The sequence below is a fragment of the Pteropus alecto genome, unplaced genomic scaffold, assembly GCF_000325575.1.
Source record: "Pteropus alecto unplaced genomic scaffold, ASM32557v1 scaffold45, whole genome shotgun sequence".
In the NCBI taxonomy this organism is placed as follows: Eukaryota; Metazoa; Chordata; class Mammalia; order Chiroptera; family Pteropodidae; genus Pteropus; species Pteropus alecto.
Window position 1 is genome coordinate 11,392,182 of NW_006442491.1, and position 18,969 is coordinate 11,411,150.

General features: G+C 38.7%; 1 protein-coding gene across 16 annotated transcripts in view; it reads left to right on the plus strand.

Annotated features, from left to right (window-relative positions):
* The first annotated feature begins 381 nt into the window (after window positions 1–381).
* The window catches only part of PAK5 (p21 (RAC1) activated kinase 5), a 255,099-nt gene continuing 236,511 nt past the window's right edge, over window positions 382–18,969 (plus strand). For 7 of the 16 annotated variants that reach the window (XM_015597095.2, XM_015597093.2, XM_015597100.2 and 4 more), the window contains exon 1: window positions 382–683. The gene's annotated coding sequence lies outside the window, so the exon portion shown is untranslated. Of the gene's footprint in view, window positions 684–12,016; window positions 13,932–13,979; window positions 14,113–15,467; window positions 15,531–18,969 lie in introns of those variants that run through there. The other 9 variants (XM_015597089.2, XM_015597104.2, XM_015597087.2 and 6 more) reach the window with 7 other exon arrangements.

Consider the following 18,969-nt stretch of genomic DNA (forward strand, 5'->3'; position numbering starts at 1 on the left):
AGAATCTCAGGCCTCAGGCCAGACCAACTGAATCCGAATCTGCATGTTAATTCACAGGCACTTTGAAGTTTGAGAAGCACGGGGTGCAGGTGGTAGCAATGAGGCTAGCCGAAGGATCTATCTCTCAGCCCCGCCCCCTCTTACTCTTGGCTCTCTTAAGCAAAGCTCAGCCCTGCACAAGTCCCGCACAAAATTTCTGCAAAGCTGGAGCATGTGGGGAGGGAGCGTGCAGGAGCTGCCCCCACTGGGGAGGGTAGAGGATAAGTATGATTGGATGGGCGAAAGAAGGCTTCCTCCAGCTCGGGCTCTGCGGAGTGTAGACACTCCCCCGACCCTCCCCCAACACCTCTCCACCCCCACCCCCCGCAGCTGCTACCGCCAGCCTCCCGCCGGTTGCCACGAAAACCCGGAACAGCTGCGTGCGCTCACGGAAAGTCCTAGGGGCGACGCCGGGCAGCTGGGCATGCTCAGTAGCTGGGGAAGGCTTGGGTGGAGAGTAGAAAGCTTTGGCTTTGCTTCCCCCACCTCCTTTACTGCCGGCCCCCGCCCTCTTTGCCCCTACCGAGCCCATAGTAGTTGCCCCGCGTGCGCTGGGCAAGACTGGGAACATGGCGCTTCTAGCGATGTAGCAGCTGAGGCGAAGGGGATGAGGCGCCGCCGCTTCGCTGACAGCCAGCCACCAGGTAGGCAGGCGCGCTTGGCGGGGCTGCCTGGGTAGATGGGCGCGGGGAGGGGCACTTGCGGGGATGCGCACGGCTGGGACCCGGGGCATCTTGCTTTGCTGAGAGAGGCTGCAAAGCGGGCATCTGTGACAGCGCGCAATTGTGCATCTCCTAGGAGATGTCAAAGGCTGGGGACCGGCTGGCTGGAGGGAAGGGCTCCGGGGACCGCCCCCCCCCCGCCCCCCTCACACACACCCATGCGCTACCATCCATCCTGGGCTCGCCACGGGTCAAATAAAGGATAGTTCGTTTCCTCTGGGCAGGAGGGCGTGGGGGAGAACCCCGAATACCAGTCTTGGGAGTGCGCTGGTCCCCCGGACCGGTAGCAATCCCAGCACCAGTTCTTTGTGTATAACAGCCGCGCACGCCCGAGGGTGTCACGGTGTCTACATCTCCTGAGGAGTGTTGGACATATTGCCGGGGCAGGATTCCCGTATGGTTTTTGTCTCTTGGCAGGTGTGCACTGGAAGATGCAGTAGCTGAGCCTTTTTAGGGCTGTGTTTTCCTTTGTTACTTGCCTTGGTGTGTATGTGCATGGTGGGTTGCAATGAAGAGAGAGAACTTCTGCTCATGGGCACGGGTGTGGGTAGAGTGTGGAAGAGGATCTCAGTTCCAAACTCTTGTCAAAATTGAATGCTATGTCAGCCTCCTGGAGGGTAAACTTGAGAAGTCCAGAGATGAGTGCCCAGTTTGGAGAAGCGTGTTAGCCCTTCTTGAACTCATGTGTGTCTATCTGGAGCTTTAAACATGGGATGCAAGTTAATTCAACATTAGATATTAAGATAATTTGAAACAGTGGGGCTGTCTGTGGTGGGGTTTTTAAGGCCAAATTAATAAAGAAAAAAGAGAAATTGGCACAAAGCCACAGAGGAAAGTGTCATCTTTAATAGTTGATGACAGCTTAGAATGCTGAATATACTTTGGGGAAATCAGGAAAGCTGGCATTCCACAGGGTTATGTCAAGAAATAGTCATAGGGTCTTAGTTAACTCACAGAACTCAGCTCATCTTTTTCTCTGCTGGGGTCTGGTGACATGTAGACATTCTCTCTTACATGAGTCCAGATGGACTAGATGCTCTTTAGAAGCCCTTCCTACACTAGAATTCTATGAAATTGACACCCCATAATAACAGTTCTGTCACTGTATATTTGTGTATCTGTTCTATTGAGTTAGGGAGGAAAGGTAAATTTAGGATATGCTTTTATTTTTTGCTTTATAATTTAAAGAGTGGACATCTGCGACTGCAAAGTTTAGAGATGCCACCATCCCTACACACAGTACTTATTTTATAGTCTATTTAGGTAGCAAAAATGAGTCAGTATCATCAAAATGAAATGGGGAATGCTTGAGGAAAATACATTTAAGTAAATTAAAGTCATAAATGTCCAATCTGAATAGTGCCGTGACTTTGAATACATATGTGCAAAGCAGAAGCACTGCTAATGGAAGTAATAGAAGTTGATGACAAGTTCATTGAGAGCATTGGTCTTAGAATAAAATTTTTCTGTTCTTCTGTGAGTGTGTAGAGATTGGCTCCTGCAATTTGTTACTTTGTAAATAAATGTGTTTTAATTTCAGGCATTGTAAATAGTTTGGCAATGCATCTTTGTCAGAGTTTGCTAAAACGCTGCAGGTGTGAGAGGCAGGTGTTCTAGGGTATGGCATCATCTTGATAATAAGACAGCTGACTTTGAGCTCTGACTTCTGATTTTAGCTTTGTGTTCTTGGGCAAGCTATTTAACTTTCCCAAGCCTCAATTTCCTCATCTGTAAAACAAGCCTAGAAAAACTTTAGGTAAGACTTACCTAAATAGGAAGGTGTTTGGATTACTCATAATGTAAGCCACCAAAAAAATGGTGTTGACCATTATAAGAAGAAGGGAAATGGATGTTTATTTAATGTATACTGTGTGCCCTGTTTTATGCTAGTCAGGTTCAAATATGTGATTTCATTTAATCTTCCCAACTGTATTAGTTTGCTAGGGCTGCTATAACAAATTACCAAAAACTAGGTAATTTAAAACAACAGATTATTCTTTCACGGATCTGGAGGCTAGAAGTCCATAATCAAGGTATAGACAAGGCCATGCTCCCTCTGAAGCTTCTAGGGGAAGATAAGGTGTTCCTTGACTTGTGACAGCATAATCAGAATCTCTGCCTTCATCTTCACATGGCAAAGTTCTCTCTATGAGGACACCATTCATTGGATTTAGGGCCCACCCCAATTCTGTATGACTTTATTTTAACTTGATTACATCTGTAAAGACCCTATTTCCAAATAAACTCAACATTGTTAGGTTCCAGTTAGATATGAATTTTGGGGGAACACTGTTCAGCCCAATATGCCAAACAAACAGCAGAAAACCACACTAAGCAAAATTAAAAAAACTGAAAAAAAAAAAAAACCTAAACAAAAATGACAACAGCAACAAAAATACCCCGATCTTAACACCTTTCTAATCTTTCTCATCCTGATAAATGGCACCAGTGTCCATGGAGTTGCTTTAGCCAGAAACTCAAGAATCATCTTAGATACCTCCAGAGATTCTCTTTGCCTTTCACATCCAGAATCATTACAAAGTCTTATAGATTTGTCCTCTACTCATACCTCTAAATATATCTTGATAGATTCTACTTTCCACCCCTGCCATGACCAACATCAAACTTCAAGTTCAAATTTCTCACCTTGATTATTAGTATAACTTTCTAACAAGACCCCTGGTTCCTTGCTTGGCCTCTCTAATCCTTCATCCATAACAGATAAGATCATGTCAGTATCCTGCGTAAAATGCAAATACATTCCTGGGAGAGATTCCACAGACTCTCGGAGTCCTTGGTACTTGGCCTGCCTCATCTTGGGCTTCTCTTCCTCTTGCTGCTATCACACTGATCTGTTTCTTGAATATCCCAAGCACTTCACCCTATACTTTGCCGGTCCAAGCTTTACTCATCCTTTGGGCCTCTTTGATCTTCCTTCCTCAAAACCCAAATCTTTCATCACCCTTCTCTTCTTCCATAGCACTTATTTCCTATTTATTTGTTTGGTTATTTATTTAATGTCTATAAGTTCTGTGATGGCCATTTATTTTGTTTTGCAATGAAAAGATGCTCAATAAATGTTTGGTGAATGAGTGAAGGAATGAATACCCTTATAGAATTTTTCCGTGCCAATTTGAAGATCTGATTTTTTAGGAACTTTTTTTACTAACTTGTATAAAAAGCGATTTAGAACCCGATTCTGACTTCAAAAGAGGAGTATTCTTGGCTTTAACAAATGTATTTTCTAACAATTGGTTTTACGCAAGCCATTAAGAATTGAGTCAAAATATTATCTGACAACTGAGGATTTTGTAAAAATATGTGAGTCAGTCAACAAATATTTCAGAAGTATTTGTTGGATATTTATATTTGCCATGCTAAGCCCTAGGAAGACAATGGTGAACTAGACTTTTAGACTTCTAGAGATTAAGAAATAATAATCATATTTTGTGTAATAATAATAACATTATTGAGCTTCTTTATATGCCAGATTCTCATCAGTTTCTATCTTTACTTATTATTATAAATAGTCCTTTAATTTTTCTCAACACAGAATCCAAATCAGATAGATGCACAACAAATATTTGATAAATTAATAATTAGTAGATACTATTATCCTGATCTTTTAAAGTATAAAACGTGTTTATTTGGGGAAACGGGAATCTGCTCATATATAGAAGACTATGCAATTGCTCTCTAAATGTATCTAGGTGGGCCTTGTTCCATTTAAAAAGTCATCCTGCCTATTGTCTCTGGGGTTAAAATAAGAGACAAATTGTTCTTTATTTGAGAACAGGTTCCTGGTGTGTTTCTTCCACAGTTGTCAGAATTGTTAATCACCAACTGAATTGTTTTATTTGTCTTGTTTAATCCAAGTGAGAAGTGACTTAAAGTCTCTCATTCAGAGCTCCTTTTGGTAGTTTTGAATAGCAAGACCCAGTAACTTGGGGAAATGAATGTAGTTCAGCAGAGGAACACAGGTTGCATTTTGGATTCCTGGGGTGGCCTCAATGTCATGTCATTTTATTATTTGCATAAAAGATTATTTTTTAAAAATAAAAGTATCATTTAATGCAGAGGTCCCCAACCTCCGGGCTGCAGACCAGTACCTGTTTGTGACCTGTTAGGAAGGGTGCCACACAGCAGGAGATGAGAGGCGGGCCAGTGAGTGAAGCTTCATCTATATTTGCAGCCTCTCCCCAGCACTACAATCACCCCCTCAGCTCCACCTCAGATCATCAGGCATTAGATTCTCACAGGAACACCGGTCTCTGGTGCCAAAAAGGTTGGGGACCGCTGATTTAATGCATATGGTTAAAAGTATAACTTTTCACCTAAGTAATGAAAAATCAGACATTGTGTCTTGAGTTTGTTTGTAAGTGACAGATACAAAATTAAGTCAGCTAAAACCTAAAAGAACTAATAAGAGATTTCAGTAAGGTGGTTGGTTAAATGATACATGTTCAAAAATCAATGGCTACCCAAAATGTCAGTATTTACTGACTAAAAAAAAAAAAACAGTAGAAATTGATTCTGTTCACGAATCCACAAAAATATAAATTACCTAGGAAAAATAGTAACGGTACAGAAAATACTTGGGAATAATAAGATATATCTAAGAACTTAGGAAGGTATAAAATTTAACTCACGCAAATAAAGCAAAAAATGAACAGATGAAAACATACCTTATTCTTGAGTAGAAAGATGGATATTATGAAATGGTTATTTTTCCATGATTAATTCGTTTTATCGCATTGGGAAAACTTGACAAAATGATTCTGACATCCATCTGGAAGAATAAATATTTAACAATAGTCAAGAAAATTTTTCAAAAGAATATATATGGGGGTGGGTTGTCCTTCCAGAAATAAAAAATAAATCTTATGATCAAACTGCAATCATCATAGCAGTGTCATACCGGTCTAAGAGTCAAACAGCTCGATGGACTAGAATAGCCTGGAAATAGGCTTGGGTAGTTTTGGAAAAAGAAACGTAATAAAGGATTTTGAAATAATGAGGAGCATTTGACAAGGAAATTGGCTAAGTATGCAGAAAACATGGAACTTAGAACCTCTGTTTACATGACTCACTAGACTAAATTCCAAATAAGTTAGAAAGTTTATCTTCCCGGTGAGAAACCAAGCTAGAAGGAAATATTTAACAATTTTAGGACAAGGACTTTCTAGTATAAAATTGATGGAAAGACTCACAAAGCAAAAGATATATTTGAATATGTTTTTAAACTTTTATATGCAAAAAATACAGTTTAAAGCAGAAAATAATTATGGAGAAAAATATTGACACCGAGTGCTTGCATATCAGTAAGAAGAAAATAACACCCTGATATAATTTTCTAAATATCTGAATAAGTAAAAGGAAGAAATAAGAAGGTTAATACACATATTTAATAAATATTCTTACTATTAATCACTAAAATGCAAATTAAAACAATGAGATGTCATGTTTCGTGTAGTGAACAAACAAACAAAATGTACATATGTTAAAGTCAGTATATATATGACAAGGATGCAGTGAGGCATTATTATTACTACTGGTGGAAGAAAGAAATGTGATACAGTCTTCCTAGAGAACAGTTTGAAAATATTTGTGAAAAGCCTTTAAAAGTTCAAATTATTTGAGAGAACTATTTCTCTGGCTTTTTATTTTAATCTTTGCTGAAAAAGTAGATACAGGCAAAATTTTATATAGAAGATTATTATATATTCTGTAATAGAAAAAATTAAGCAATCTATATAACTAAAAACGGGGGGCTGGTTAAAGGTATTTTAAGGTCCCCAGAATATAGACTATTACGAAGATGTTAAAATTGATCATTTCAAAGATTATGTAATGACATGGAACAACCTTCACCACAATTTTAAGTGGAAATAACCAAAAGCACTACTGCATTACAATGATGTATGTTTTGTGGAATGGAAATATCACATGGATATGTAAAAACTAGAACGAAAACAAAAAGTTAGGCAACGCTTAGGTGGTAGAAAGATGGAGGGCATTTATTTTATTTTTTATGCCTGCCCAGATATTTCAAAATTTAGTGAATGATAACGTATTGTTTCATAAACAGAGGAAAAAAACGTATTTTATAAATATGGCAGTGATACACATTTAGGTTATAATTATTCATTTATGTAACAAATATTCATTGATTATCTCATGTCGGGCTCTGCCAAGTGTATCAGCAGTGACTGTTAGTTTGCATGCAAATGAAAGAAACTCTCACTTGAGCAAAGAGAATTTGCTAGGCCATTATCACATAGCTAAAAGAATTGCCAGAGATGAGGGCGTGTGTGCGCACAAAAAAACAGTGACAGCAACCACCACCAAAAAACAGGCTTGGAAGCAAACTGGTACATAGCTCCAGGATTTAGACATAAGGTACTAGAGAAACAGCCAAGAACAGCCTGCTCAGGGCTGATCCATTGTGCAGAACACAGGAGATGCTCTTTTCTTCTGGAGTCAGCAGTAATATGTCCTGAAGAGTGGAGCTTTTCAGACTCGATCTTCATATACGGGCAGGGTTTCTGAAGGGGAGAGCCAATTCTCAGGTGAGACAAGAGCTGGTGAAAGGATTACCTGAAAGAAATTGTTTAGCATAAGCAAGAAGTATAGTTTGGAAATAGATGAGGTACCAACACAAATCTAGGCTTCTTTTTGTTCTGAATTACTTTACATTTAGCAAGTCCTATAGTGATGTGTGAGTTTAGTCCACCGTGAATGCTGGGCTCTTGGTTCTAATAACTTTTGGCACAAAATACTAAAAAATCATCCATAGATCATTTTGTATTCTTCCTACAGTTCTCATCATAAATAGGAAATGTCTGTGGCTAACCAGGTATTTTAATGCTCAGGTTCATGTCACTTTGATAACTGTTTATAAACTTTTCCCTGAAGAGAGAAGACTTAAAAATGGAAGGGAAAAAAGTAATTATTCTTCAATTGCACTAAAAATGGGACAGAGAGAATCTTGAAAACCAAGAGAGGCCCATGCCCTGGATACTTTATCATAAAGAACTTGGCTGCTGTGTACTCAAACCTCTGTGCACCTGTACAGTCTTTCTGCACCAATCAAAGGGCTCACGTGCCACCTTCGCCGCCTTGGGGTCCTGCTCTGTATGCCTGACACCTTGGACTTCCTTCTCATAAGGCTCCCGAGCCCAAGACAGTCTGAGGAAAGACTTTAATGGAGATGTGGATGGAGTTTGGACTCGGCGATGTTGTAGTCTATACATAGTGATGGAGGCCAAGGTGGAAAGAGCAGGAAGGAGAGTCAGGGGGCTGGTTCTTCCTGTTCTGACCTGTTTTTTCAAGTATTCAAGTATTTTAAATTTAAACCCGACTTCTAGATTGTTAGGAAGGCATGTTTGTCAAGCTAGTCACATAGAACATATTTGATAATTTTAGCTTGATTTATCATATTTAAATGTTTAGATATATAATAATCAAGACTCCATTTGTGCTTCATTTGTGCTTCTGCCCCCTCAAATGTTAGGATCAGGCCTGCTCTACTAGCTGTTTTAGAAAGGTAACAATTGTTCACCCAGACAGACACACATGCATATGCATACACACACATACATACACATTAGCTGCTTGTGCAACAGCAATATAGATTATAAGAAAAGTAGATTGCACAAGATGTATTAAGCCCTCATCCAAGTATTTTACCTGTGTATCTTAATTGATCATCATAGAGCTCTATAAAATAGGTAATTCAAAGCAAAGTGTCATGTAGGTACGTAGGGTAGCGAAAAGCAGTCAAACCCTGGCTTATCTGAAACCAATTGTCCATCAATACTGTGGCATATGGCAACTCAGTATGTAAGAAGTTTTGTTCAGAGTCCTAGAACCTTCACTAATTTGAAAATCTCTGGGTTAATCAACCCACTTTGACTCTCAAATCCTTTGATTCAGCATTTCTGTTCACGCAAATTTCTTCCTGAAAAGGGAAAGTAAATGCATTGACTGTCTGGCTGTGTTCAGTATTATGATTACTTAAATGATCAAAGCCAAAGATCAATATTCATTTTTTTGTATAAGAAACAAATTTAACTTAAATTTTAAAACAGATATCAGTTATAGGATTTTCTCTGCCAATTTTCAAGGGAATTACCATCTATGTCATTGGTGATGAAGGTAAATTGGCAATGAAGAGTGAATTTGTTTTTCCTTAAAGCGCTGGTTCACCCCCAAACCTCCATTACCCCACTGTCCAACTGAGTCGAGATGATTTTATCCAAACATTTTTGGTTCCATCACTTTTAATAACAAAGTACAGGGATATGGGCTAGGGCTCACTCACTCACACTTTCAGTCCTAAGTATAAGATCTATGATAGAGTCAACAATTGTTAGCTTCTCTTTTCAATTAAGATTCAGATTTAAGGTTGATGTTACAATTTAAGAAACCCTTTAGCTGTTTTCTGGATGGAAATTGATCTCTGCTTCTAAGCGTGATCATTTGAGTTATGTAAATGAATGTATGTGTAAAACACTGATTTTCTAGCTAATTGTTTTTAACTGTCATCTTGAGTTGCTCTCTTGCCTAATTTAGCTCTAGTGCAATTTACTGACCTAGGAAGAGAACTTCCTGGAATGGAAGAGTAGAAAACTTTTACTTCATTTGTTTAAAAGATTCTTCCTCCATAGTAAGAACAGTTACTACGTGGATATGATTTAACCTCTAAAAATATAAATACCGAGGAAGGAGGAGGGATTAAAGGAAAACAAAATTTTACAGAAACTGAGTGGAGAGCTTTCCTCATCTGTGTGGTCTTTAGGACAGTGTTTTCTCTTCTCTAGGTTTTAGAGAGATGGAAACAAACAAAAGAAATTTTCCAATAATATTTCAATAACAGCTATTCATGACTCGAGTTGAAGAGTAATTTATTTACCCTTTACAAGAGTTTTTAATATTACCAGTGCCTCCAAGTTGTGTCCCATCTTCTTACTACTCCAAGTAACTCCACTCTCCCTTCTCTTCATAGCAAGGAGTCCCTAAATCTCATCAACTTAAAACTTTCTTGTTTTTGCCCTTCCTTGTCCCCACTGCCACTCCTCTTGACATTTCTCAATTAGACCGTGTGTCAACCTTTTATTTGTTCTTTGTCTTCATTCTCACCTTCAAGTGAACATCTGATAATCACCTTCTCCTTGAAAACTTCTACGCAGCTACCATTCCTTCCCTATCCCCGCCCCACCAAAAAAATTCTCCCATATGGTCTGGGTTATCCCTCTCAACACATTCATCACAGTTCTTTAGATGTTTTTTTTTTTTTCACTTGACTCCCTTGTACTAGACTGAGAACTCTGCTAAAGTAGGTATCTGGTCTCTTCGTCTCTGTATCCCTCTGTAGCATCTGGATTTCTGCATACGTATGTCAGGTCTTTAATGTTTGTGGGTGACTGGATGTTACCTAAGCTAAAAACCGAGTCCAGATGCAAAAGGGTAATGCCATGATTTAAAATTCTGGAATGGAACCTAACAATGATCTAATCCATTTTCTTAAAAACAAAAAAAATTTCACCCTAATGTTCATTTTGAACTTTCTACAAATGAAAGACACTGAATTCTAGTGTAGGAAAGATTAATACTCTTTCTGGTTAGAGACAAAAATTCTAGTATTGGATAGGAACGTAACCAATATTCTCAAAAGAGAGAAAGTAATGGAACAAACGATAAGCCAAAAGCAAGTTTTCCAACAATAAAGTAAATAAACTGAGCTTCTTGGAAAACATTAAGAATAATTATTTGATTACTAGATGCAACTTACAACTACTACTTTGTTGTCCCAAACCTGGTATGAATATACTCGGTTAGTGATGTGACCCGTGCTTGAACATCAGTTGATTTTTATACTGAAAGCTGGGGTTTTATTCAGTTCTGCCCAGATCTTTGGCACCACTTGTTTCCATAGTAACAGATGCCCTAAAAATGAGAAAAACTGGAAGGCTCGGGAGGGAAATGACTAAGTGGTCCAAGCAAGGCGTTCCTCAGTGTGGGACCCAGGGTCTCTTCAAGCTTTTGGTCGGTCACATGTATTTGTGGCAGGATTCTCAGACAAGCATTTAGGGTGATAATCAGAAGGGATTTTAAAGGTAATGTATAGATACTCTACAAAAGGAGTCACTGTGTTTACTTTAGCCTGGATTCCTGTGGTGGTGCCTGTGTTGGCATATTAGCAGCCTACACTGGTTGAAAGAAACACTTGCCACTTAGAGCGCACTAACAACTAGGAATCGGAGAACCACAACTGGAGACTTTTACTGTCTGTGAAATCTAGTTGAGCTGTCCTTTCAAAACTGGAAGCTATAGAACACTGAATTCTAGCAGGTACTAACATTTGACAATGCCGAGTTTCCAGACTTAGGACTTATGGCCTAATTGTGTTCTGTTTGGCATATGTAGTGTGAAATATCCCTCTAAAAATCCAGATTTATGGCTTCTCTTTAAAAATTGTATATACACAAATACAAAATTTAGCAACACTGACCGTGTTTCCACTTTGGCTGAGTAGCAGCTGCCTCCACCATAGGCAGGTAATGGAGTCTTCACTTTGCCACAGTCCTCACCACTCCCTGCCACTCATCAGACCATTTTACATGTTTATATTACCCTCTTGGTCCTTGAAGCCTTTGAATTTGTAATCTTTGGATTAGAGGACAGGATTGCTCTACAGTTTTGGATCATTTTATCCTTATGTGTTGTTCATTTTTCTCATTTCCTGAAAATATGAGCCAGTTTACTTAATAATTTAATATAAGGCAAATGTTATTTTAGAAAAATGAATTTTTAAACTTACATCCTCGAAGAAAAAAGCTAACATTAAACTTCCTATGCTGGTATGAAGTTTGTTTAAAATGAGAGTTTAGGGATATTTGGTGGGAATATTTGCATAGTTAGGCTTCAGCAAATAACTTTTTAAATATTTTTTTGAACAATAGATGATTATGAGGAATTTCCTCTTGTGTTTCATTTGAATTAAACCAAAATGGAAAAAGAAACCACAGGTGAGAACTCAAAAGAATGTTATCATATTTCATATGATATTATCTGGAAAGTATAAAATATTCAGAATGCACATATGCCCACAGAAGTGAAGAAGAACCTTATAAATGATGAGCATTCTATAGAATGACTAGAAAAAGCTGAAAATCAATATTAGAATCACCCAGGGTAACTGAGAATAATGCTATCCCTGTACCTTACTAAAAGGTAGTAAAGAACAAATGAGATAGAAAATTCCAGAGTTGTCCCTGGCATTTTTATTTGGTTGAGCTGGAAGAGTGAGATATTTTAGGAGTGATTCACTCCCCTCCCTTTTTTCAGACCTCAATTTTATTTTAAACACAGAGCACAGCCTACCCATTGAATGCAGTGTTCTTTTCTATATCAACCAGGGTATGCAATGACTGTAGATGTCACTGTAAAACAGAAGAACTCTTGATTCTAAGTTATTCGCTTAACTAGTAAGATTTAAGTAAACAGATAATTGGATCTGCTGTCTGTTAGTATGGTATCTGCTTGCTTCTGCTTTGTCCTTTGACAGACTAGATAAAAAATAGGAAACAGATTTTACAGTGACCATTCCCAACTAGTCATTCATTCATTCAACAGGCATTCATTGTGCACTATGTTTATTTGGGGTGGTACTTCAGTACATGGAGGCACATCAGTGAACATAGCTAAAAATCCCTCTTAAGCGGGGTCAGACAGTAAACAGTAAACATAAATACATGTATAGAATGTCAGAAGATAATCTGTGCTTTGAAAAAATAGAGCGATTGATAAGGGGAATCAGAAGTGCCGAAATGGTGCCAGGAAAGGGTGAAGTTTTAAATGAGGTTAGAACATGCCTCCTTGAGAACGTGACATTTGAAAGAGTGGAGGGAACTACCTGTGTAGAACTACCCTGGAATAGATATGAGAGAGCATCACAGGCAGAGAGAACCCCGTGGAAAGGCTTCAAGGTAGAATACCTGGCTTGTTTGAGGAAGTGCAAGGAAGCCAACTTGGTTGGAACAAAGTGAATGAGGGGGACATCAAAAAGAGACAGGGTCAGGGAGGTGAGGGATAAACCCTGTGGCCTTTGAGCAAGATGGGGAACTTTTGGAGAGATTTGAGCAGAGGACAAGATTTGACATAGTTTATAAGAGCCACTTTGGCTTGTCCGTTGAGAGAGGGAAGGTGTGAAAGCAGGGAGACTGACCAGGAGGATAATACAATAATTCAGCTGAGAGATGATGATGTTTTGACCAGGCTTGTAGCAGTGAAAGTGGTGAGTAGTGACCCAGTTTTCATATATTTCGAAAATAGTGTTTCCTCAGGATTAGGTATGGGATAGGAGAGAAAGAGAGGGGTCAAAGATGACTCTAAGGTTTTTGCCTGATCAACTAGAAGAATGGAATTGCTTTCAGCTAAGAAAAGGAAGACAGGAAGGAGTAAGTTTGTAGAGGAAAAATCAGAAGTTTAGTTTTGGACATTAGATATCCCACTGGAGGTCTACTTCCAGTGGAGTTGTTGAGTATCTGTGTAATGCCAGTTGGAAGTCAGTAGGCATCTGGGTGGACACTAATAGGGCTTGCTCCATCCATACTTGTTTTCCCCTTATCTTCAGAAGTTGTAAAAAAACCTTTTTTTCCTAGCCAACTGTTAGTGTATTAATTGGACTATCTATTAGTGTAGACAAGGACACCTTATGTACAATGGGTAAAAGGGCATTGAGCCTGAGTAAGTAGCACTCAAAGTCATTTCCAAATGAATGAGATAACATAATCATAGGTGCCGAATTGGAGTCTTAGATAATTAAGCATGCAGCTGTTAAATGCATCCCATGTTGAAAAATGGGACAGAAGTAAGGCTATAATTGACCTTGTGATGAAGCAAAGGATAAAATATTCCCCAGGAGTAAATCATTTACCCATGTAATGCAATTGCATTCTTTTAGAGCACTGGTAGACCAGTTGGTAAGCCATATCTCCTCCAAGGCATTAATGGAACTCTGTTTCAAATACAGCAGGTCTTTGAATAATATCATTGTTTTGTTATAACGTTGATGAGGGAAAAAAAATAGATTTCTGTCTGGGGTCAATGTCTGTGTGGGTTTTCTCTGGATACCCTGGTTTCTTCTCACATCCCAAAGATGTGCAGGTGAGGTGAATTGGGGTGTCTAAGTTGTCCATGTCTGAGTGTGTGTGTGGGGGGGGATGGTGTGAGTGTGCCCTGTGATGGAAGGATGTCCTGCTCAGGTTTGGGTCCTTCCTCATGCTCTGAGCTGCCGTGATATGCTCCAGCCACTGGCCACCCTGCTACCCTGAACTGGAATCAGCAGGTTGGAAAATAATCCTCACTTGTTTTTATTAATCTTTCTTAAATGTTTGTATAGTTCATATTTATTTCAGTGTTTAAATTGGAAGTGTTTGGGGGTATTTATTTAGAAGTATGGTGAGGTTTTTGTGACCAGAAAATATGCCATAGGAACTTAATTCTTGTTTATATCAATTAGCCTATTATAAAATTGGTTTAATTTCCTATCATACTTAAAGTCGCAGTTTCCAAGAACCTATCGATGATGTTAAGTGAGGACTTACTGTAATGTGGTTCATGCCATGATCATTTTAAGGGACAGATACTATGAAAATAGGGAAAGTTGTAGAAAATATAATAAAAATTATATCTATTGGCATGGACAATAAAAACGATTTTAATGAGTCTAAGTCTTGCTAGAAAACCCAAACTAAAATAGTTTTCAAATGGATAAAGAAGAGTGTGTAACATGTATGCTGAGGGCAGAGAGACTAGTCTTAGTCAAATTCATATATGTGTATACAGTAACTGTTAGTGAATTTTACCTGGGTGTTGAAATATACTTGATCAGCAGGATATGAGGAATGGATGTTGGGCAAGCTGTAGTGGGATTTCACAAATAACCCAGATGGTTCCCTTGATGAGAATGTATGAATTGAGGTTGTTTAGGATAGAAAAGTTTTAAAATTGGCCATCTGCTTCCAAGAATTGTGAAGCAAGAAGGGGATCCAAAGTTGATGAGGTCATAGCAGTATTGCCTGTAGGATATTCATAATTTCTGGTGTTCCTAAAGAAATGAAGAGAAGAAATCTGGGGAAAGCTATCAGCCAGAAGAGTGGTCTTGAGTGGCTTTGAACCATCAACACAGAGCCCTTCTTTACCTCTTTGGTTGCTCTACTTGTTAAACCGGAGTGTTACAGTTTTGCTCTTCCTAGTCAGAACTTCATGGCTCACCATTCAGTTCCTCTGTATTGCGGACTCAGTGTTGTAAAACTTCAGGGAGCACTGTTCACATCTGGTCCATATGAATGGTACATGCTGGCGTGTTGTAGTCCACAGCCTGAATGGCCTCCTGCTGTAATTCTGCTTGTATTGTCATTGATTTGGCCTAAATTTTGTGAAATGGAATGTCTTGCCGTGTAATTATATGTGTTTTCTGTTCTCCTCCCTCTCCTCTGGACTGTAAGAGGCTTGAGGGAAGAAGCTAGATTTTATGTATTTTTAATAAAACATCTCATATGACACCCTTCATTCACATAGAGTTCCTCAATAAATCTTTATAAATACATCAGTGAATGATAGTGCTGGGATTTGTTGAGACTTGACTGTGTTAGACTCTGTATGAAATATTTTACCTGTTTATGTTCTTTATCCAAACAGTGACCCTAGGGGGAATACCTTGCCTTCGTTCTCCTTTGAGGATGTTGAGATGGTGAGCAGCAGGTAAATAGAGGGAACAGTGAGTGAAGACAATTCTTTCAAAAATTTTGATGTGAAGGACTGCAAGAGTTAAGAATAGGTATAACTGAAATAGGATGTTGGGTTGAGGGAGAGTATTTTACTTAAAGATGGATGGACTTCAGCATGTTTAAATGTTGATGGGAAGGATTTAGTTGTAAGTTGGAGGATTGAAGGTGTAGTTGAGAGAACTGATAATTTACATCTTTCAGAGACGAACCCACAGGACGAACACATGGAGGAATAGACAGGAGATCTGTCCTCCCAGAACAGGGGTAAAGGGGAGGATGAGACAGGTTCAGGGAAACTTGGTGGTGGGAAGCCAGAAATTCCCACCTGTAGCCTTTTCTTTTTGCCTTTGAAGGAGGAGGCAAAGTTATTCAGTATGAGGAGGAACGTTGTGGTTGTCATGGCAATGGTGATGGCAGTTTTAAGGACAGTGAAGAAGATATGAAATAGTCTCAGCAGAAATTCAGAGAGGCTGTGTTAGTCAATCAGAGACCCTAGCATTTCCATGTACTTCCATCAGTTTGTGTTAATGAAACCATGGCTGCAAATTAAAATTCTTAAGTACACATTTTCTTTGTATCTACTAGTAAAAAAGAAGTTTGGCCCAATTTAACTAGAATCTAAAATAAGAGAGGCCTGCACATGGGGGAAATTTGAATTTTATCAAATGCATTTAAAGAAATTAAGCTTCTTTGGATTTCTACCATGAAAGTTGGTATTAGCAGAAGGAAATACTAAGTGTATCCCCCCTATAGACTAAAGTGTATTTGCAGCCAGATGCTATGGCAGATGGAGAGTGGGTATCTTCAACAGAGTTCCTTTACTTGAAAGAGACTAAACTCAGAGAGATCCAACTTGAAGTGTACCAAGCAAACTAGGAAATTATTGACCTGTAGAGCTAAAACGTCCAGAAATACAGCTGGATCAGGAGCTCAAAGATATTATCTTGGTGCCATTTCTTTCCCATCTCTCAGCTCTGCATATTTCTGCATGGACTTTATTCATAGGCAGGTTCTCCCATTTTCCTGGCAAGATTCTTCCTCACCCCCAACCCTTGCACCCCTTTAGGTTTAGACCCTACTAATTTCAAAGTCCAGCAGAAAATGCTCAAGGACCCAAGAATTCCCACAAAAGTCTTAGGAATGAATTTCAGTGGTTTGGGTATTACTTTGGGGGTTGCATGACAGTGCCCATTCCTGGTCTCAGTGTAGCGTGGGGAATGTGTTTGTAGCTTTTTTGTCCCCACTAAGTCCAAACCCTGCCTTGGAGTCAGAAGTCAGAGTGGAGTGACTTTCTCCCAAACCACCTTGACTAACAGTGAGGGTAGAGAGGATTCGTAAGAATTATCAGGATGCCATTATCAGAAGCAGGACCAGTGGATGTGGTCGTGAAAAAATTTTTTTTCCTTAGACTAGATAAAAGTAAAATTACCCAATATAATTACATTCTCTACAAAGTTTTCTGGTCCAGTGAAATTGTTTTGGTCTCATAGTTTTGGCAGCCCTAACTCATTGGACTTATTATATTTGAAAATATCTATTTTTCCTGGAAATGAATTATTAGCTTCCAAAGACACTATTCATAGATTCTTTTTCCTCATCCTCTTGTGATCTTTGCTTTTCCTCTTTGTGTCCTAATTTTGCCATTGTACAGCAGCTTCTATTTTGGAAACTTGGTAAGAAATAGATTTGTGTGGATATACTGATTTAGTATGAAATTAAAATGAAAAGTCATTTGCATATTAAGAACCTCACTTAATGGGAGGAAAATCAGTGATAATTGCAACCTAAATGTTCTCAGGGAATGAACTTCTGTGGGTTAGTGAGGACATATTATCGTACTAAACTAACATGAAATGTATGTACCCAGTCCCTCAACTTCTCCTGGTACTTCCTTTCTTTGCCTTTATCATGAAAAGTATATTTTTTCTCAGTGATTAAGTGATCTGGTATCATGTCCTATTATTTGGTTGAAATGATGTCCAGTACCCTTGTTTGTGTTATTTCTACAGTCCCATCTTCTGGTCTGTGTTCTGTTTGAAAAGTGTACACCTACCGTTTTGTTTGGTTTTGGATGTTCATGCATTCTTGAGAAAGTGGCAAACTTAGAATCCTATCTAATGATTGCCTTCAGCTCCTCTGAAACCATCATGTTTTCAGCTTTTCATGGAATATTATCAGATATACACTTTATGATAATTTTATCTGTTTATTAAGAAATTAAATATTAATGGCCTTAGAAACAGCAAGGTCTATGTTTAGGTTTGTTTGCTTGCCCGACATGGTTTGGGCTATTGGTTCTTGCAGATACTCAGCCTTCTCTACAAACTTGGTGCCGTGAGGTGCTGTTCCCATGTTGATGGACTGACAGTCACAGATCTCTCTCTCTCCCTTTCTTTAACTTAGTTGGGGTTTCTTTCTTGAAAAATCTTTATATTCCTCTCCTTCCTTCTACACAAAAGAGAAGTTTTAAGATTTCCTCTCCTTGCAGAAAAAAAAAAATGTTTCCTTTGGAAGAATTTTCCTTCAAACTAAAAGGCAGAAAGAACAGTGAAATGTATTTGAAGACAGTGTTCATTCTAAATTTGCATTTCTTCTTCTTCATCTTTTTTAAAAGAAACTCAGCCTTAATTTTTACAACAGAAGCAGTTAAATATTTGTTTTGGAAATGGTGGTTGAATTTTATGTGACAAAGGTACCTGATGACCCCAGCTGCTGTGTGACCCAGTGGGAAAGGTTTCGCTGCTACTGGAGTCTGGTTGTGCCTGGCCCTCACCTGATCCTGATTTGGCCTCATTAATTCAGAATTGACAGCTTTGGAATTTAATATAAATCATTGAGGCTAACCTGGTGTATAACCGTGTACTAGCCATGAATTAACTACTCAAGATTTCATTATTACAAAGGCCAATTTGCAGAGTTGGTAAGATGTTGGATTCTGAACTCGGGACACATGAGTTCTGATCCCTGTCCAGAACATTACTAGCTGTGCAAATAGATCAAGTTTATTAGTTACCCAGAGCGTTGATTTTTTTTTTTTAAGTGTTAAAATAATACTATTATGTTCCTCATTAGGTATGCTGTGGGTTACCACTATCCCTGATTCAAAATGTGACTCTGGTTTACTTTCTACACATTTTTTTCACCATCTGAAATTATCTTGTTCATTTATCTGTTTATTTTTTATTATCTGTCTCCTTCACCAATAAAACATCTTCCCCATAAGAACAAGGTCCTTGTCTATTTTGTTCAGCCCTCTATCTCCCCAGCCTGGAGGAAGGCCTGGTGCATATTACAGGATCGGTAAATATGTATCGAATGAAGGAATGAATGAATAAACCATGCTTAGCACAGAACATAGCACTTCATAGGCACTCAGTTAACACCCATTATGTCTAGAGGCTCTTCTATGTCTA